General features: G+C 45.9%; 1 long non-coding RNA gene across 2 annotated transcripts; it reads left to right on the top strand.

Annotated features, from left to right (window-relative positions):
- The first annotated feature begins 1,228 nt into the window (after window positions 1-1,228).
- LOC113623442 (uncharacterized) lies at window positions 1,229-20,680 on the top strand. 2 transcript variants are annotated; one of them, XR_003433933.1, is made up of 4 exons: window positions 1,229-2,401; window positions 2,658-2,739; window positions 3,489-3,559; window positions 17,258-20,680. It is a non-coding gene; the product is annotated as an uncharacterized LOC113623442 (long non-coding RNA). The 2 variants fall into 2 exon arrangements; XR_003433932.1 differs by having other exon boundaries at window positions 1,230-2,739.
- The last annotated feature ends 1,433 nt before the right edge of the window (window positions 20,681-22,113 follow it).

Genomic DNA, 22,113 nt, shown 5'->3' on the forward strand with positions numbered 1-22,113 from the left:
GTTGTCTAAACTATTTCTAAGTAACCTGGGATAAAAATGCTCACCTACCTTACTTAGGTGTTATGATGGGCTTATGTTGTTGAAATAGGAAGTAGATTAGAGTTAAATGTTTTATCCTTACACCATGAAAAGATTTAAGGTTAAATTCAGGGAATCACCGAGCAACGATTCTTCTCTTGATTATTTTTGGTAACACTAAAGGGCATATATGTGCCAAAGTTCCCAAATAATAAAATTGCAATAGAAACCACTGATATATGTTACCTGGTAATTCAGAGTTGTGCTTTTCAGGATTTTTACAGTGTCTATTACATTCTGCAAATATTACCTTCCTCAACTTTAAATGGTAATTTTACAGCAAATACCACCAGATTGTTTTAGATTTTCTTTCCCATCATCACACATCTTTCCTGACCCTTCATTGATTAGTCAGCTTATTTCCCCCAGCAGCAGACCCCTATCAATGCTTTAAACATAAATAACATAAAATGCTTTAAACATAAATAACATAAAATAGGTCTTGCACATCTTTGTTCCCTTGTGACAACGCACATTGGCAGCAGTAATCTTTTCCTTTAGATCTAGCTTGTTTGAAATACGATGGTACTTAAAAGGAAGGCCGGCTGGAAGGACACCAATAAAAATACCAGCTCAGCTTAAAACAATTTGATTTCAACCCAAAATGAATTACCTTGCAACACAAATAGATAATGGCAAACAGGATATTCTACTTATCAGGACTATTCCCTGCTGAGAATTAGAACTCCAGGTTCATTTGAAGCTCATTGCCCTGGGAGTATAAAAAAAATATGGTCTCCTGAACATTTATGTGCAGATGAACTAGTTGGAAGAGGAAACAAAGACTGAATATACAACATCCACTCCTTGCTGATTTCTGAAGTGACAGCTCCAGTTTGACCTTCCAATGCAGAAATTCAAGATGTTGGCTGTTAAAGGAAACAACTTTTCTGTAAGGGAAAAACACCAAATAGCATCATTTTGTTTCTCAGGAAGCAGTTGTCCATGATGAGCTTTACAAACTAGAAGTTTGTAAGGATATGTAACGATGTTTTGTTTGTGTTTTTATACATAATATGCAGTGTTTTAGTGACAAGAATTTCCTTTTCTAAACCATACTTAGAAGATGGTTATGTGGTAGACTTTTCAGTAGTAATTCGATAGCACATATGAACAAGACAAGAATTTCCTTTTCTAAACCATACTTAGAAGATGGTTATGTGGTAGACTTTTCAGTAGTAATTTGATAGCACATATGAACCCCATGGGTTTTGCACATCAGTGAATTGAGAATTACTTTGTCCTAAAGTCGAATGGCCAAAAAAGAATATACCTTCATGGGAATCCCTTGAGAAAAAAAATAACAATTTTTCTACTGTTCCAGTATGTCATAAGATTCTTATATCCTTTCACACTTCATAAATGCAATTAATGATCTCTCTCTCTCTCTCTGGTGCAAATTACTTTGTGTACATATTCTGATGTAGTCTTGATAATTGCCCTTGCAGTGTAATCTCTAAGAGATTATTTACAAGATTTGCAAAGATTATGGCAATGTCAAATATATCATCTTGGTGAAATAGAAAACAAAGAATAATAATTAGTCATTTCTACAAAGTTTGGAATTTACTATGACTGTTGGTATAAAGTTTAATTCCACTTATAAAACAAGTCACTTCGTGTCACTAAAATTAAAGCAAATTTCCAGAATCGTGTCTTAACCACGTTAATATCAATTCGAAATGGAATCATTGTTTTGGCTGTCTTGTGCTTGATATTATATGAACCAGTCTGTAAACTATACATGAACCAAAAATATCCAAGGAAGCAGAGGTGGTTGAATCAATTCCATCAATTTTTTCAAAGGCTGTTGACTCATGATCTAGTGGTTAAAATGGAGACCCGGGAAAAGCAGAATAAAACCAAGATTCTGTCCTCAGCTGAATGACAAGTCTCACACACCATGCTTCCTTCCTTCCAGGGTGCTTATGAGAAAGAGAGAGTTTTCAGAACCTCAGATCCAGTCCCATATGACTGTTGTTATCAGAAGGCTGTCCAGATGGCACTGTGTGTAAGCCTTTGGTAATATTCTTTACATTGTCATAACACCTACAACAATTTGATTTCCTAATGCTTTTCCCATGGGTTAGTATTCAGTGTTTTCTAGGTTTTGAAGGTAGAGGGATGCATCATATCTCACTGGCCTACAGAAGCTCTTGCAACTATTATATTGATACATAAAGGAATAAATGACAGGTGCAGCATCATGATTTGACTTTCCATTTGTAAGCTGGATTTGGTGAAGTTTGACCCTGGTGCTTTCTGTTCCACTGTTAAGTGACAAAGTTACTCATCTGTACATAAGCATCTGAAATTTTAGCAGGTAATTACGTAAATGAAGTATTTTACACAAAGCATTAAAATTTGTATCAGAACAGCTCACATTATTTCTCAGTCACTATTGGCATATGTAAAACACTTTTAAAGCTCTCAACAAGATAATAAAGTAAAACATTTTTCTCTCTTCCTTCTTAGTCGTTATCTAGATATTTTTCTTTTAGATAAACAATTGGCATTGTGTTTACTGAAGCTCCCATTGATATTCCCCAATAGTGTTTGCAACTTGAGTTTTATTCCAGCAGCTACAAGAAATGAGTCCACAGTGCAGAGCAGGAGGTCCCTCTGGAACCTGAGATTATTTGTTCTCTCACTGTTCTAAAGGTAATTAAGGAGCATTGCATGTTTCTCAATTAATGATTTCTCATTCAACAGGGGATCTTTGATGCTAATTTGTTTTAATCAGGGCAGAGGCTGCTCAAAAACTCTAAACAATTCAGTGAAGAGGAACTAGGAATTTTTAATCAAATAGAAGAGATTTAAAAGCTATGAGGGATGCATCCATCATGCACTTTCAATTCCTGTTCGTTTAACTTTGTTTTTTTGAGTTTTATAAATCAATGTGAGAATTATTAAATAGAGTCTATTGTATTACATAATATGGTTTTCCTCATATATTTGTGTGTGTATTTCATGGACTTCTCCCATTTAAAGCCTGTTTATTTACAAGCATTTCTCTCTCTGCATAGGATGTATTTATACATACATCTCATACCCTTATTTGTTATATACACTTGTAAATGTAGAACATGTTTATGTAAAAGTATATTCACATATTTGTTACAAATGAATTACAGAAATTGAGTCATAAATGAGCATTAGGTTTAAAAAATTCTTTTCACCCCTTGGACAATGTCCTGAATGACTATTCACAGTCTGAGCTGCTGAGTCACATTGCATTATGTACATGGAAACACTCATAATCTATGTAAAAGTTGCACCTTGAAGAGGAATTACAGTATGATTAGACCATAGTTTTTGTAAAAAATGACTTCATCAGGCGACTATGGCTTATGAACGTAAATACTCAAAGTAATGAAATTAAAATACTGCCTTTCTTTCCTAACCATCAGGTTTTGATCGTCTCATTTTGATGTCCTCAAATCAAGACCACTTTGCAGGAATGTCAATCATGTGAAATGAGGTGGGTTTTTTTCTTTTCCTTCCTCTAACTGAATATAGAAAAATCTCAAGAAATGCTTGAGAGGCCTAACTAGTTAAATACTTACTGGTTCACTATATTGAAATAAGTGAGAAAGAAAAAAATATATTTTTAGCCAGTGGTTCTCAAACTTTTAGAGTACATCAGGATCACCTGGAGGGCTTATTAAAATAGATTTCTGGGGCCCAATCCTAGAGTTTCTGATTCAGAAGTTCTGGGATGCGGCTCGAGAGGTTTTATTTCTAACAAGTTCTTGGGTGGTGCTGAGGCAGGAGCTGATGACCCCGCTTTGAGAACTGCTGTTGTAAACAAATCAGTCAGAAGGAGGCAGCCATGGTTTGAGTGCAGCGCTGAACAATGAGTCCGTGTCCCTCATACATTCCAGTGTGTTTTCAGAGATCCTCTACCAGAAAGCAGTGGGCCTTGTGTGTCTCTGAGGTGAACTCTGGGTGAATTTCTGGACCAGTTGGGCAGGGGCTAAGTGGGGGATTTAGGCAGAGAGATGACATCAGTGCCTACATTTTAACTCATGGAGATCCCCTGAGGGCTTTGCTGGAATCACAAACATTTGCAAACAAGCTTTTGAATGGAAATAACAATCTAGTACACCTGTGCTAATGGGCAGTGCCAGAAGCCAGGCTGACTTGTAAAGAGCTGGACCAGGCTGATGTTTTCCAGCCCTGCTGATAATAAGAATGATCTGGGGCTCTGTCCAGTATCTCTTTTAAATAAGGGCTCCAATTAATTCAACAGACAAGTTTGGGGAACTCTACTTAAGGGCCCAATTCTTTTACCTTTCTCGAAGTGGTGCTAAAATTGCTGATATAGAGCTTCGGAGGGAAGCCCATTCATAAAGCCTCCATCTGGGCAACTGCCCACCCACTGCACAGGCTGACCTCATTTGCTCAGCTTTCCTTGACATGTAGTGTAATTATGTCGGTGGGTCATGAATTGGCCTAGTGTTTCCCTCAGCTGTATAATTATCCCACGTAATGTGATAAGTTCAATTGTGATTTGCTTTGGTTCCATCAGTGCTGTAGGGTTTTTCTGACTCCCGTATCATAAGACAGTTTGGGGTTGGGGAGACTAGGTTCTCACGTATACGTATGAATGGTAATTTAATTGCATTTACATTTACCCTTAAAATCAATCAGTGGGTATGAAACAAGCTTCTTGAAGATGATTCTGTTGTGACATATATCTCCTAAAAGTTCAAATATTTAATAGCACCTACTATGTGCCAGACACTTTGCATGTTATTTAATCCTCTTACAACCAATAAGAAAGGAATATTAGAATCCCTATTTTACAGATGAGAAAACTAAGGCTTAGCATATTAAGCTTCCCAAGTGCAAGTGGCAGATATGGGGAAGAACCTATCACAGTGTGCTGCTTCGCCTGAACCTGCTGGTGGTTAATTAACACAAAACCTTCAGACAATGGCAAGAAAAATGATGTCCGAAACTCCAACCATCATTCCCTTACTATAATATCTAATAACTGAAACATTTTTAATCGAAGGGATATTTTCCCCTTTCTAGTGAGCGATCTCATCTTTTGGAGCTATCGTGAAAATAAGCTCTAACTCCTCAGCTCCAGGCAGTCTCAGGCTTTCAGATGCTGTGACTCACCATGCCCATTAGTCGGCCTGGTTAATCACACAATCATCGTGCGTGTTCATGATCTGGCTTCAGACCTAATCATGTCATATCACTGAGTCACAAAAGTGCCAGTGATCTAATCTCATGTGACTTTGCAACTACAAGTTACATCTCGATGTGATCATATTGTCAGTATTCCACTTTGTTGGGACTGACAAATCTCTAGACTGTGGTTGGAATGTTCATCGAAGCTCAGTGTAAAAGGTCATCAGAAAGGCGGTCAGGGCCCTCATAGGGACTCACTTGTCCATCGTTACTACTCCATTTGGTTAATGTTCAGCACACCGCCCTCCTCTACTCTCTCCCCACCCTTTACTGAACAATCCTGTCTTTGCTGGATTCTGTCTTGCACCGTCGCTTACCCAGCTCTTCCCGGGGTTCTGAGCTCTCAGAGAATAAAGCACAGGTTATAGTGGGTGCCCTAAATTTGTATCAGTTCAAATCGCGTTACAAGTTGCTATGAAAAGCATTACAGTTCTTTCCTAGAACTCTCATGTTACTATCATGAACACCAGCTACGTTTGGAAAACTTTACTTTACACAGGTTCCACAATAATAGGAATTGATGCACTGCACTTTTCAATTAAAGCGTGATGACGGAACTAGTCAGGCTCCTTCACTTTTTCTCAACCTCAGTTTTCTCATCTGTCTCGCGAAGGTCCATCTCAGGACATACTGGCTGGTTGTCTCTGAATTCTTACCGGCTGACGATGCTATTGTGCTTGCCTGGGTTCCTGTTCCTTAGATTTTTATGACATCAGCTGTGAGAAGGCTGTGTTAGAACCCATCAGGTTAGTTCAGCCTCACAAGAAATACCTGTCCTTAAAATGGCACACAGATCTTCACAGGGGTGGCATTTACAAGGTCAAAGTTTTTATTCTGATTTTGGCCTGCCTGGGTTACGTTTTGGGTTGGCATGGTATCACACTGAAAGAAATGGCTATTGCAGCCTTCTCGCACATTTTCTTTATCTTTTATAACAGAAAGCCTTTGAGGTACACATACTTCAAATATTCTTTATTCACCACCACCAAAATACTCAATTCTTATTTTATTTCTCAGTGAAGCTTAATTTCTACCCAAAGGACAACATATTGTGACTTCATTGTTTCAGCTGTGTGTCAAATCTTCATTGCCTCTAAAGGGACATTCTTTCTACTCAGAAGATAAAATGAGATGTGGAGAATTACTGAATCATTTGGGCATCAAAAGATTCTTCTAGGGCTTCCCTGGTGGCGCAGTGGTTAAGAATCTGCCTGCCAATGAAGGGGACACGGGTTCGAGCCCTGAGCTGGGAAGATCCCACATACCGCAGAGCAATTAAGCCTGTGCGCCACAACTACTGAGCCTGTGCTGTAGAACCCACGAGCCACAACTACTGAGCCCGTGTGCCACAACTACTGAGGCCCGTGCTCCTAGAGCCTGTGCTCCGCAACAAGAGAAGCCACTGCAATGAGAAGCCCGCGCACTGCAACGAAGAGTAGCCTCTGCTCACCGCAACTAGAAAAAAAAAGAAAAAGATTCTTCTATATAAAGAACTACTAGTTAACAGAAACAGGAATGTTAATGTCCTTTAGTCTCCAAAAGAGATGGTTGGAAATATTTTTGTGGCGGCCAACTTTCAGAAGAAGCATCCCAGTTACTCTATGATTATATCATGGAGAAACAATTATTCTCCATTCGGGGCCAAAATAAACAGCAGTTCTCCAACAAGCATGGCTCTAACAGTTCAGAAACATGCAAATACTGGGTAACTAGCTGGTGTGTTTATATGCAACATGCAGATGTATGACCTAGATACATCTCTAAAAATTAACGGCGCTGCACTGGGCTCGGCTAATACTCTAACAAGTTTTTTCTTTCTTTAATGATGAGCATAAGCCCTGAGGGCATTGTGTTTGATAGAAGTGACAGCTCTGCAAGATGCAGGCTCCTCTAAGAGTGAGTGTGCTGACGCAGAAAATAGAAGGACAGCGCTGGATGGGAGGGGAGTTGTCAGACATAATTTAACCTGCTCGATTAAAAGTTATGTAGCTAATCAGTGCTACAGGCATGCTATAACCATATGCCAAAGACAATGGTGACATCCTTAAGATTTACTCCTTAAAAGAAAAATCAGTATAGAACCTAGAACCTGCACTATGAAATGTCACAGGTCTTTCTCCTTTGATGGTTTGACATATTTTGAATTCCATGTCATCTGAATAGAGGAAGTTATTTTCTCCTTCTTTCTTTATTCCCCACTCCCCCTACCCCCAGCCTCAAGAAGGTCCATCATGTTCCTGAAACCACACAGGACATTGAATTCTTTGTCATTCAAATGTGCTTAGAAATAAAATCACAGATGTTTGTGTATTTCTACGATATTGCATAATTAAGTCTGATCTCAATGAGGAAATGAGAGGGAATTCGAACAAACAATTCAGCAAGAAAAATAGGTATTTATGTCTATTTGCCTGGGGTTTTCTTGAAAGTAGCTTAAGTTACACTGAGGATTAATTAATCCTGTGACTGTGATGCATGGAGCTGAGGGACACCTGGCTGATTTGGGAAGCGTGTGCATGAGATGTGGTACCCCGGCTGAAATAAACATACTGAAAAGGACATGCACGAAATATCTAATGTGGAGGGGTTTTAGATATTTTAGATAAAAGGGGAAGTGTGTGACTTAAAGGGTTTAGCAGTTGTGTCAACATCAGAATCCTAATTATTATAGGTAGGATTTACCCAATTGACTTATGAAGATGCTTAAAGGGTTCTTGAGACCCTGTTACAAACTCAGGAATGAGAACCAAAGGCACACTTACCATATAGTAACTGGATAAAGCCTCACAGTAATGATTGTGTGCCGTGCAGTGAGGTTCATACAGCAATCCAAAGTCGCTCCTCACTGTGAAGAACTGGTGGGTCTTTAGTCTTCTTCTGGTGGTCGTATCTGGACTCCAGTTCTCTGTGCCTTTCCTTGTTCTGTAGGTTCCTTCTGAGGTTAGGTGTATCCAGCTACAAACAATAGCAACCTGAGCAACCGTGGATTAAACCATATGGAATCTATATGTTACTCAACAAGAAAATCTGGCAGTAGGAGTCCTGGGATTTTGATGGCTCAGAGAAGTTCCCCTCATTTCCCTCCTCAGTGAATTGGCTTTTCTCCTCAAGTATGTGCGTCTTGGTGACAAGATAGCTGCCATAGCTCAAGGCCTCATGTCCTCTGATGACATTGCACAAAGCAGGAAGGGAGGGGTGAGGGCAGTATTGTTTTCTCTTTAGAATTCTCTTGTCTTTCATCAGGAAGGAAATCTCTCTCAGAAGTCCACCCTGACCTTCAGCTCATCTTCTTGTAGCTTTCATTGGCTAAGACTGAGTCACATGCTTACCCTGGACTAGTCTCCGGCAAGGGGCAGTGTGATTGCTGTGATGGGCTTAGATCCTCTCTACTCAAGGTGTGGTCCAAGGAGAAGCACATCCACTTCACCAGGGAGCCTGTTAGAGTTGCAGGGTCTTAGACCCACCTCAGACCTAGTGAGTCTGCATCTGCATTTAACAAGAGGCCCCATGGTGATCAGGTGGGCATGAGACTGTGACCAATGCGGATTCATCCCCTGGGGCTGGGCATGTTCAGTTTGGGAAAATCAGAATTATGCCTGCAGTAAAGATGGGAAGGGCCTTGGGGTGGGCAACCAGCAGTGTCTGCCACAATCTTCTAATCTCTCATCGCTTGGAATTATCACCTGGTTTGGTGACCATGATTTTCTCTCCAAAAAACTCTGCAAAGTGATGTCTGCTTATGGTGTGTGCTAACCCGGGGAATACTTCGGGTCCACTTGAGGGGCCCTGCAGCCATGTCCCTCATCTACTGGCACTTGGACCGTGCTGATGACCTCCCTGAGTACTGAGGCAAAGGGCACAGGTGTCATCCACTCCCTTTGGCTAGAAGGATCCCTTCCTGCGTGGGGCCCAAGCTGAAAACGGTCTCCCTGTTTTGGTGGGCTGAGTAATGGCCCCCAGAGATATCCATGTCCTAATCCCTGAAACCTGTACAGTTACTGCAAAAGAGACAGATAGGATTAAGGTAAGGATTTTGAGATGGATAGATTGTCCTGGATTATCCAGTTAGGCCCTAATTGTAATCATAAGTGTCCTTATAAGAATAAAGCAGAGGGAGGTTTGACTTCAGATAAAGAGAAGACAGTGGGACATCAGAAGCCAAGATTGGAGTGATGCAGCTGCAAGCTAGGGAATGCCACTGGCCACCAGAAGCTGGAAGAGGCAAGGAAGGGATTCTCTCCTAGAGCCTCCAGGGGAAAGCAGCACTGCCAAATGCTTGGGTTTAGCCCCATAAGACTCATTTCAGACTACTGGCCTCGAGAGCTTGTAAAAAAATACACTTCTGTTGTTTTAAGCCACTAGGTTTGTGGTAATTTGTTACAGCAGCCCCAGGAAGGTGATACACCCGTCTTTCAGTCCCTACAATTCCCTGTGGCACAATTTTTAATCCAGCAATGTTGCCTTTTCATTATTTTAATATAGTTTGCCGATGGAATTATAGATTCATTTTTACAAGACATTCAAACACTGTCAAAATAAGATCCTCTTTGGGTTAGGATAAGAAATTAGCCCCAGGAAGCCTAGGGAGGCAAATCACCTGTGCGTGACCACTGCAGGTCCCTGGTCACCATCATCATCTTGCCTCAACCAGATGCAGAAAGGGCATGTGGGGGAAAGGAGAGAAGGAGAAGGGAGGCATGAGGTGAGCCCCGCCCTCAACACACACACACCGCTGAGCCTGACTTCAGCAGCTCAGAGCAAAGAAGTACAATTAGAAAACCAACTTTACCTGTGCTTTCCAGTGCCGGGTAAATTGCACTTTTCTCCACCAAAACCATTTGACAGAAAGACTAAGAAAGGTCAAAAGCAGAAGCTCGGAGGGGACTAAACATGCCACTGAAATGAATAAAGGGTGGTCACTAGCAGCCATGGAGAGACGCAAGATGGGACCAGAAAAGACTTAGTGGGGATGAGAAGGTCTCATGCAAAGCAGGGGCTGCCACGGTGGGCAGAGGCCACAGCTCCCGTCTCAGAGGGGCGGTAATTCTGCAGACGGTGGCGCGTGACCTCCAGCGGGGAGGAGCCACTCCTGGCGTTGGCACGTTTGTGCTAGTGAGGCTTTTAGAGAAGGTCTTTGGACAGTGTTCATCACAGGCCATTCGGATAGAGATGGATGAGGGTCTGACATGAGACAGACTAACGTGAAGAATGGTTGTTTGCACTGCTGGGAAGGAGAGGGAAGACGCTGTCACAATCTTGCAAGCGCAGCTTCTTCTCAGAAGTAAGCTCGCAGCCTTGATGTCTGCTCCTAAACGCACTGTGCTGCTAAATGATGCTCGTAACCGCCCATCCCACCGCCGGCGAGTCGGGCGCTCCAGAGCCGGCTTCTCACCTCCAGTTCTGCGGGGCACAGAGCCTCGCCCCTGGTCCTGACTCCTTTGTTTGGAAAGAGCCAGCTTACCTTTCGCTGCTCAGCTCTCTGGCCACCATCGCTGTGCCTTGCATCACAAACTTTTGCCTGTGGAGAGGCCTGATATGTGACGTTTATTGGGTGGGCTTCTGTTTTTATTTTTGGTTTTGTTTTCTGGACTTTGTCCTTTCGTGTTTTTTTTTTTTTTTTTTTTTTTTTATCTTCTTTGTGGTACTCCTCCCACAAATAAAGCAGATGGTCAAGCAAAGCAGATCTGGCTCCTTGTTCCCTGAGAAAGAATGTCCAAGTAAAATATAAAAAGAAAGAAAGTACATTAACATTCAGTTCTGGATTTTGAGATCCTGAGGTCCAAGGCGTAGCACGAGCAAGAGGTGTGACAGGATATTTAGCCAATGGGCCTCTGCCCTCAGACACTTTCAGCCACGGAAATGGGCTGAGGATGCTACGTGGACAACAGGGAGAATCTAGAGAAGAAGAGAAAGCTGGACGAAGAGTTGAAGCCCTTGTCCCTCTCTTTGCTCTAAGACCACAGGGCATGGGAGAACGCACGTGCACACCTGTGCACATCGGGGCCGTAAGGTCTCAGCTGTTGGCAACAGCCCGTGGATCGCCCAAGTCCAAGGCCAGTGGAGGACCAGCTGCCTTGGAAGATACCAACGGGGATGCTGATAGGCAAAACAGGGTGGTGGCCATCACCAGAGATGCCATCATGAACGGAAGGTGGCAGGGGACAAACAGCATCTTCCCCATTGACATGGGGTACACCCCTGCTTCCCATCACCTCGCCCACAAGAGGGTGGACATGGCTTGAGGGACTGATAATGGCTGGAAACCTTAGGAGAGACCTTCAGGTCGCTGAGTTTCCTTAACTTGCCTTAAATTCTGCCACAGTTGGCATAGACGCTTGAGGGAAAAAAACAGTTTGAGTAGCGGGGAATAGTTACCCTTTTTACACACCTGAGTTAAGTGGCTTATGAAGTATTATACCCAATACGACAACCTTATTTCACCCACCATGAACGAAAACTTTACTTTAAGCCCTAGATTTCAGCTCACTGTTTGCAGAGAGTTTGGGTGGGCGTTTGATCCACTTTTACTGCCTTCCCAGCAGAGCTGATCTGAACAGATGATGGCTTCCTCTGGGTGGTCTCATTCACCCCGTGAACTCATCGAATGTGATGCCTACGTGAACTAAAAATATCCACGATCCAAGCAAAGAGCCACCCAAAGGGGACTAACACGTATTAACACTTGCTGTGACGCCATTGTTCTAAGAAGACGATCTCTTGCTCTGTTCAGTCCACGCCAGTCACCTGTGACGCAGCTGCTGTTACTCTCCGCTTACAGAGGCAGAAACAGTTTTGGTGGTCTGCCCAGGGAGGCGGAACTCACACTGAGCTGCCTGCCGAGGACACTCAGAGGTACACTGAGCACAAGAGCCACAGGAGACCTAAGAGGCAGAAGGGAGAAAATGCCAACTTTGAACAAATCAGACCCCTTAGGGAACTAGAGATGCCTCAACCTGGGGGACTCCCTCTCCAGAGGCTGGGGTTCAGTCTGGTGGATGGTAGTTGAGGAAATAATTTGAGATGAGGCATAATCAGTAAACAGTGGGTTGCAGGACACCAGAGGGTCTGATTAAATGGACATCACATGGAAAATCATAAGCCCACAGAAGTCAAAGGGTAAGACGCAAAGCAGAATCTAGTGTAACCATGGCATCCGACACGGAACCTAGAAATCCTAGAGGCGCCACCTGCAGGTGGAAGAGCTGTAGGCGCGGCCCGGGTGTCACTGGCTGCCACCTCCCCTACCCACGTCAGGAGTGAGGTGGGAGGGGTTGAGGCCTAGAGAAATATTTGGGTGCAGGGATGCCTTGCATCATCTCCTCAAATGACCGTCCTCTCCCTCTGGTGGCCATCATTCACACACACAAGCTGGCCCTGGCGTGGTCCTCAGGCTCCAGCAGCCAGCTCTGTGGTCATGGGTCAGTTTCTTCTGCTGAGCAAGTAGCTGCACGATGAGGGATCAGTTACCTCTTTTTTTTTTTTAACATCGTTGTTGGAGTCTAATTGCTTTACAATGGTGTGTTGGTTTCTGCTGTCTAACAAAGTGAATCAGCTAGACATATACATATATCCCCATATCGCCTCCCTCTTGCATCTCCCTCCCACCCTCCCTATCCCACCCCTCTAGGTGGTCACAGAGCACCAAGCTGATCTCCCTGTGCTATGCGGCTGCTTCCCACTAGCTATCTATCTTACATTTGGTAGTGTGTATATGTCCATGCCACTCTCTCACTTCGTCCCAGCTTACCCTTCCCCCTCCCTGTGTTCTCAAGTCCATTCTCTACATCTGCGTGTTTATTCCTGTCCTGCCCCTAGGTTCTTCAGAACCACAGTTACCTCTTCTCTTACATTCTCCTCTGCAAGATGAGAGCGTTGGGGAGAGCTGAGGCCACTCCCACCTCCAACACACTGTGATTCTCTCATTATAGTAAAATGGGTTTAGCCCCGATGTCTTCATCCATTCAGGCTGCTGTAACAAAATACCATAAACTGAGCGGCTTATAAACAACAGAAATTTATCTCTCTTAGTGCTGGAGGCGGAGAAGTCCAAGATTGCTGAGTCAGTAGATTCAGTGTCTGACGAGCCTGTTTCCCGGAGAGCGATTTTTTACTGTGTCCTCACAGGGCAGAATGGACCAGCCAGCTGTCTGGAATATCTTTTATAAAGACGCTAATCTCATCCTGAAGGCTCAACCGTCAATACCTAATCACCTGCCAAAGGCCGAACCTCCTATCACCATCACCTTTGGGGTTGGGATTTCAACATATGAATTGGCGGGGGTGGTACACAAGCATTCAGACAGCAGCACCTGACAAGGAGAAAATCCTGACTTCAGCCTTGAGTAAATGCAATCAGTCCAAAGTGTTTATTAAATGGTTTTCTTCGCAGAGAAAGAAAACCATGCTTATGGTGATGTGACTGCCATTCAAAGTTACAAAGGTTTGCTTATAAGATTCTTTGCTCCTGTCTCAAAGGAACTGACTTACAACTTTGTCCATGTGTAGCTTGTTTTCTGAACATTTTTTTAAGCAACAAAAATTCACCGTTGTCTAAAATGCCTGACCCTTTATAAGGCTCCAGTGATTTTCCTCTGGCAAGCTTCCTCCTTCACACGTACTAACATTTCACTTCGCCGTCTTTACGGTTGAGTCTCCAACTCCCTCTTTGTGTTCCTCACAAGAATTCGTGTCTGCAGGCAGCCAGCGTGAAAACTGGGGAGCAATCTCTCCTGAGCTCCCGCCCCTCCAACCGGTCCCGGGCACTGGTTCATTTCTCTCCACCTATGATTCTATGAGAAAATGTCCGCCCTCTTTGCAGATCTTCAATTTCACATACTTTTCTGGGTTCCTCTGAATTTGCTGAGAGCTTAGACAGCACTTGCTTTTATTTTTCCACCCCAATAACTTTCTGTCTTTTGCTATGTTAACAGAACTCTTTTGAACCCATAGAAAATTTCTCTTTCACATAATACAGGATCTCTTATCCTTCCAAGTAAACAAGGTTACATACACCTGCATAACCCAATCAATAAACAAATGGATTATCAAGTATCCTTCAGATAAATAGCCGATACCCCTTGACTGCCAACGCCAGTGACATCTTCGAAATAAATCTAATAGAGAAAGACTGGAGTAACTGATTCCTGTGTTTTTTTTTTTTTTTTTTTTTGTTGAGATGAAACTTGAGCCTGCAGACAGCGCTGTCATTGATTTTTAGTCTTTTATCCTCCATGAAAGAAGCCCCCTTGTTCCAGCTTTAGCAAAATAGCAAATAGCCTTTGCCTGTATTTCAGGTCCTGCGTGCTGCCTCTCTCTCACCTCCTTGGATTAGGGGGCCAGGTGGTCCGTGGTGATGCTGGATTCATTAAGAAAGGCCTCTGAACTGCCTCATCCACTGGGCCCCTTGAACCTGTTAGAAGGCAGTGGACCTGTGGTGACTGCAAGTTGCTGGGAGCGCTCACAGCTTCTGCTGAGAACAGGCGTAATGTGAAAGGCTGTAGGAGAGCAGTGAAGTGTGGCACTAATGAGATTTAAACACATATATAAGATGCGCCAAAAGATGGGGAAATATTCCATTATTAAAGACCAATGACGTGAGCTTCCGACTAATGAGCTCACAGCATACTCAGTGGAACCATCGGAAGAGTAGCCCAGGGGGTTACCCTGCAGGTAGATGTTTTATTCAAGTCTGCGTTTCATAAACCATCTCTTCTCTCCAGACCTTCCTAGGACTCGGCTTCTCGCCGGGACCCCTTGCAAAGGAGCAGCTAGTGATTACACTTGACACTTGAGAGGAGAGCCTCCAGTCGGTCAGCCGGGCTGCCTGCCTTCTCTGTCGCCTCCCCGTGGAGTCCTCCATTATTCAGATGTCTGCTGGCACCTGCTAGGAAGTCAGGACTGTGCCGGGGGTATAACGAGCAGAGAAAACCATGGCTTTAAGCTTTCTGGTTTTATGGGGGTAGGCACTGTCTGCACCGCAGTGTGATAAGTTCTGTGAGACTGTAATCATTTGAGTGTCCCCCACCACAGTTGAGTGATTCCCGTACATTATGTCTGTCATTCAATGCCCACAAGGGCCTGAAAGATGGTGCTGTTACACCCATTTTATAGGTGTGGAAACTGAGGTGTCTAATCTTAAGGAATTGCTCAAGGTTTGCAGCCTTGTCTGCAGGAGTCCAGGGCCAGAGGTCTCACCATTGCAGAGCCAGAGGGAACAGGAGGATTTTTGTTTTTTGGGTTTTTTTTGCGGTATGCGGGCCTCTCACTGTCGTGGCCTCTGCCGTTGCAGAGCACAGGCTCCGGACGCGCAGGCTCAGCAGCCACGGCTCACGGGCCCAGCCGCTCCGCGGCACGTGGGATCTTCCCGGACCGGGGCACGAACCCGTGTCCCCTGCATCGGCAGGCGGACTCTCAACCACTGCGCCACCAGGGAAGCCCAGGAGGGGTTTTTGAGGGCGCCCCGGGAACTTTCTAGCTGACTTTCACAGACACATGGGGGTAGAGCCAGGTCTGAAGGAGAAGCAGGGTTAAATTCAGCAGGGGAGGAGGAGAGTCATTTCAAACAAACAGAAAAAACAACGTGGCCCATGGACAGAAGGCTGATCTGACGCCTGTGGCCCCATGGGGATCATGACTGGCGTGGGGATGGGAGACAGAGCAGCAGATGAGGCTGGAGCGAGGTGCCCTTGTTTTCTGGTAAATGCTGCTGTCCCAGCCTGACCTCTAAGGGTGCCCTCTTGTTCAGAAGTGTCCTGGTTTGGATGGTAAATTGCGTGGTTACCTTGGGCGAGAAGGAGAAGCCAGGAGGGGCTTCTTGCTAAGGAACAAGACTTTCACCCCACAGGCGTTTATAAGGAAGGCGCGTCTTCAGTCTCACACTCTCTCAACTGAGCTATTTTGGTGAGGATTGTAAGGAAGCCTCTGACAACACACGGAAATTTTGGAAAAGTTATCCCGATAGCATGGGGGAGGGGTTGGAGAAAAACGAGGGACCTATCAGGAGGTCATGGCCGGGGGCCAGAATGTGGGCCTGAGCCCAGGCAATGGCTGCGACAATGACAGGAAAGGGACAGACTTGACCAGAGGTGCCCAAGAGGTTAATTGCCACGTCTCTGGAGCTTGTCATTGAAGACTGGGGACAGATGGGAGTTCCCGCGTGGGCGGCTGGGGGTGCCCCGCGTATTCAGAGGGCACAGAGCAAAGACTCGCGTTTCGAACTCTTGAACTTGAGTTGCCAAAGAACTTCCCACAGTCAGAAGGAAACGTGGGGCAGCTGGTGGGAAAAGAGTAGAGCTCGGAAGGTAGATTCGGGAGCAGCCATAGGAGAGCCGGACCCTGAAATGGAAGAGATCCATGAAACGACAGAGGAGAGGGGAGCAGGGCCCCAGGCCAAGGCCAGGCTGTCAGAGAAGAATGAGGGGACAAGAGGAGCCCAAGGATGGGAGACCGGACGCGTGCAGGGGTGGCTGCGGGGCCTCGGGCTGGACACCGATGGCTACGTCTTGGGAGAACAGTGGCAGGAGGTGGAGGTGGAGACCTGGCGACAGTGGGGTGGAGACTTCCTTCAGGGCCCTCCAAGGATCCGGAGCAAAATCCCTGGGAGAGGGCTTCCCTGGTGGCGCAGTGGTTGAGAGTCCGCCTGCCGATGCAGGAGACAAGGGTTCGTGCCCCGGTCCGGGAGGATCCCACATGCCGCGGAGCAGCTGGGCCCGTGAGCCATGGCCGCTGAGCCTGCGCGTCCGGAGCCTGTGCTCCGCAGCGGGAGAGGCCACAACAGTGAGAGGCCCACGTACCACACACACACAAAAAAAAGATCCCTCGGGGAGAGGGGTCACCCCACCCTGCACCCTACTCCCCACCTCCCTGGCCTCCCAGCCTTCGCTCTGGCTGCGCCCAGTGCCCGGCCCACCCTACCTGGCTTACCACTTAACTCACTCCAGACCCTCCTTTTCTCATATTTTCTCACCACCCGCAGAGAGCCAATCAGCAAAATCCTGTCTCAACCAGCCCAGGTGCCCCAAATCCAGATCGGAGGACCACCCCTCACGTCACCACCATCACCTGCCTGGTCCGAGCCGTCACCCCCCGTCACCACCTCACCAGGCCCTGCTCCATCCTCCATGCTCCATCCAGGGTAAGCCTTTTAATGCATAAGTCACATCATGTCACTCATCAAACCCTCCGATGGCCACCAGCCAACTTAAAATCTAACGTGCTTGCTGGGATTTAGGGCTGCAGCTCTAATGTCCTCTCTCACTCTCCAGCCAACTGTTCCTGAAACCCTCCCTGCGGCACAGGCCTCAGGCCCCTGCACTATGTCCCTTGGTCTGGAGCCTTCTCCCCTAGACATTCACATGCCCCACTTCCCCCGTTCACTCTCTGCTCAAATGTCACTTCCCCTACCTTCCCTGACCACCCATCTAAAATGCATCCCCTTAGCTCTCCCCTAGCCTGATTTATTTTTCTTCATAATAGTTATAACTTCCCATTATATTTTTTCCATTTTTCCGATATAATCTATATACAGTAAAATTCACCCCCTTTTTTAATGCACAGTTCTCTGAACATTGACAAAAAACGTACAGCCCTTTAATCATCACCACCATCAAGATAGACAGCAGCTCCTTCACTCCCCAAATTCACTCACTCCCCCTTGGAGTCAAGCCCTTCACACCTGGTCCTCAGCAATCTGTTTTCTGTCCTTACAGTTTTGCCTTTTGCAGAGCATCACCTAAAGGATGGAGTCATACAGTATGTGGTGTTTTGCGCCTGTCTTCCTTCCTTCGTGTAATGCGTGTGGGGTTCATTCACGATGTTGGATATGGCGGGTCTTTCCTTTTGTTGCTGTGTAGTATTCCATTGTGTGGGCGACCAGAGGCTGTTTATCTATTCCCTACTGAGGATATGTGAGTCGCTTTCAGTTTTGAGGGGACATGATTACAGCTGCTACAGCAACTTGTGATCAAGTTCTTGTGAAGACATAAGGTCTCATTTTTTTCTTGAGTAAATACCTAGGAGTTGAGTTGCTGGGCCATACGGTAACTGTATGTTTAACTTTACAAGAATCTGGCAATCCTTTGCCAGAGCGGCTGTACCGTCTTACATTTCCACCAGCAAGAGACGGCAGCTGCAGTTGGTCTGCATCCTCACCAGCACTTGGTGGTGTTGGTTTTTTGGTTTGTTTTTTGTTTCACCGTTCTAACCAGTGTACAGTGGTATCTCGTCATGGTCCCGTCATTACGTATTGATTTGTGAGAGACTAAATATACAAATGGACAGTGGCTAGACCACATATGGCAACAAACTATAACCCACCACTTCTGCAGCAGCCAGCCCAGAATGGTCCAGACTGAGTCAGACAGTGCCAGCTCCCTCTAATTTTTGCCCCCCCGCCTCCAACTCAGGACCTACCCAAGAGAGACAAATATGTTCCCCTAACGAAGCACATAGGATGCCCTATTAACCCCTCTCTAGCTTCCTGAGGCCAGCGACCTCCAGCCAGAGCACACCTGAAGTCTTTCCCTTATGTCCACCTTAAAGGCATCCCAGTTCCCTGCCTGCCTTTGACTCTGCCTAACACGAGTGACAGTGGCTGACTCCCTGCTCTAGGAAGCTCTGAATATAACCTCTGCTTGTTCTCCTTTGAGTGGTCTTCCTTTATCTTCCAAGCCTGTGTATTCACTGTCTTCTTCCATCAGGAGAGGGTATCTGTGCCCCTCTGGATCCTCACTGCCTGGAACGGTGTCTGGCATTCTAATAGATGCTCCAAAAAACCTGTTGATGGACTTCAGGAAACTCCAGGCTTCAGTTTGAGCCCGTGGCTTATTTCCTTTGAATGGGGGCAGAAACTGTAGCCCAGGAAGTTGCCGGAGCAGTGAGGCCTGGGGCTCTAGCAGGTCCCTTGGCCTCTGCTAGGGTTGGGGTGGGCCCAGCTCTTCTCCTTCTCCAGACCCACCCCGTCTGCTGGTTGGCAGCTTCCTGCCCCATCTGAGCAGCCCCCTCTGCTTCCACGGGGAGAGGTAGAGGGTTTGGGCCAGCACAGGAGTGCAGCGAGAAGGCCTTCCAGTTCTTTCTAAGGATCTTGTCTGCTGTGGAAGAATGCTGAGCAGCCCCGGGAAAGGAAGCCTACAGAAGGCTCTTTCGGAGGCAGCCAGAATCTTCTCTGCTTTTGGAAACTGCCTGTTAGACTAAACATCTCGTTGCCCCAAATTGCACCAATTTTGGAAACGCTCCCCGAGCTCTGTCTCTCCCTGGGAAAAGGGATTTATAAACCCTTAGTCTGAAGCAGCTCTGCATGCATCTCAGCTCAAGGGCTTTCAAAAGGCCCTTCTAGAAGTCAACTTCAGAAATTGGACTTGCAGTAGCAGAAAAAGCAGATGCCCTAGACCCGGGTATGGTGTGCCTCGGTCCTGGTCTCCATGGGTCCCACCTCAGGAAGGCTGATGTGGGGATGGGATTAGCGCTCCAGGGGGCCCTCAGAGCCCTGGAGGCACCCACACTAAATCAAACAATAAAAACAAACAGCAGAATACAACTTTCAATGACTGCATCTCCATATGTGAGGATTTTTAATATTTTTTGTCGCTATGGTGTCAAATTTATTTTCTTAAATATGTCTAATTGTTCCTTAATCAGCAGTTATTTAAAACACCTCGGCTTCATCTCAGATTAAGTATTTAATGATCTGCAAAGGAAGATTTGAAGATGCTACTTAACAGAGCTCTTACCCTTTTGCAATGTGATCCATTTCACCTGCTATCTGTAAGAAAACCAGCTGCTTGGTGCTGTTGTTAAGAATGAGTTAGGTGATGCAGGGAGAGAGGGGGAGACTCCATCCCCACCCTGAGCCTCGTCCCCATAAGATGTCTCAGCTTGAGGAATCCCGAGCTTCTGAGGGATGCCTCTGGCTGGGGCTGTGGATACGGGCTCTGGACTCCTTAGCGGTGGGTGAGGCAGCCAATCTTCACATTTGTGCTGTTGGCAACCACAGGGAGACTGATGGAGTCTGGTTTCCACAGCTCTGGCAGCGCTCAACAAACAGGAGCATTCATTACTACACACAGCAACACAGATAGTCAGACACACAAAAACAGGTTGAAGTTTGGGAAGCACTGGGCAGAATTGTGATGTTTGAAGCAACTACACCTACTGCCTAAGACTCTTGGTTGTGTTTGGGGAGAGAGAGTTTTGTATAAGATTTGTTTCATTTCTATTGGGTTAGTTTGCTATGTCTTACCTGGCATTTCTGTGTAGGGCACACTCCAGGTTTATTTCCGGGGGAGAGATCAGAGCCATCAAATTACTGACAACGAATGAATGGACGGATGAATTGACGGGCACTGAATTGCTGGAAGACCCAGGTGTTGGGCCAAGGGACTTTACATTTTCTCTTTTCATCTGCCCAGCAAAGACTTCTTGTGAAGCATCTTAACAGACCAGGAAGCTCAGTATCATTGAGTATCATTGAGAGGCAAAGACGGAGTCTGATCCCAGCTGCAAGGGCTCTTGGGGCCGTGAGCCCCCGGGCTTGGGTAGAAGCAGCGACTTCAGCGATCACGAGCCTCAGTGATACTCGCCCTCCCCTTGTCCTGATCTGGGGAAAGGAGCCGTCGCACAGCTGGGGTGCTGCCGTGGGGAGGGGGAGAGGCGCCTGCAGAGGAAGGGATCCCACACCATCTTTCCCTCTGTCTGAGTTTTTCCCCCTGAAGCTTCCAAGTGATATTCTGATCCCTGACACCCTCCATCTCCTGCATCGGTAATGACCCGCCTCCCGGGCCCTCCGCTGCTTCTCTTCTGTTTCCCTGATCCAGCACTTTTTCCTCAGTGCATTATTTTCCCCCAGATTTTCAGATTCCCTGTGGATGATAATCAGACAGCAAGCTGCACACGCTTGGCAATTTTGAGTTTTAATAAAAAATCATGTTTATTCCTGTGAAGACTTTCTTTTTCTCCATGAATTCTCCTAACAAATGCAGTTTTTGCTCGAAAAAAAAGCTCGGGCTTTTTGTTTTTCTTTTTAATTTTTTTTAACATCTTTAGTGGAGTATAATTGCTTTACAATGGTGTGTTAGTTTCTGCTTTATAACAAAGTGAATCAGCTATACATATACATATGTCCCCATATCTCCTCCCTCTTGCGTCTCCCTCCCTCCCACCCTCCCTATCCCACCCCTCTAGGTGAGGGGGCTTTTTCTTGAGTTGGGTTCTTTAAAGCTGACTCTATTCCCAGGTTAGCTCTGATCTCAAGAGCTGGGATCCTGCGCCAAGGCTCTGAGAGTCCCAGGTCCTGGGGAAGACTCGCGTTAGCCCCTTTCTGGCTTTTCCTCCTAGTGTGTCCAATGCAATTTAGAATATCAAAGGTAAAGGGGGAAAAGAAAGAAGAAGTGATCCCTGCCTGCACGAGGACATAAAAGTCATTCTGATATTATGAGGAATAAAGCAATGGCACCTTACATCTTAGTCAAGAGCTATGGGGGCAGCAGGCCATCTGATGTGTCTGTGGCCTCCAGGTCTGTCCTGGGAGCCACCTCAGCAGGGGCCACTCTCTGATGCTATGTCACGGATGTGGAGAAGGTGACGTTCACAGAGGATGGTGGCCCCGTCAACCCGGCCCTTCCCCGTCCATGCCACGGCAAGTAGCTGAATTCCGTTTCTTCCTTCCCTCCCTGTCTTAACTCCCAACATTGGAGGTGACTGTCAGTGAGTCAGTGAAAAAAGTGACGATGAAGAAGAAGTAGTGTGCTTCCCTGGTGGCGCAGTGGTTGAGAGTCCGCCTGCCAATGCAGGCGACACGGGCCAGTCCGGGAAGATCCCACATGCCGCGGAGCGGCT

Source organism: Aethalodelphis obliquidens, unplaced genomic scaffold, assembly GCF_003676395.1.
Source record: "Aethalodelphis obliquidens isolate GAN/ISIS:26980383/991018 unplaced genomic scaffold, ASM367639v1 scaffold11, whole genome shotgun sequence".
Classification (NCBI taxonomy): Eukaryota; Metazoa; Chordata; class Mammalia; order Artiodactyla; family Delphinidae; genus Aethalodelphis; species Aethalodelphis obliquidens.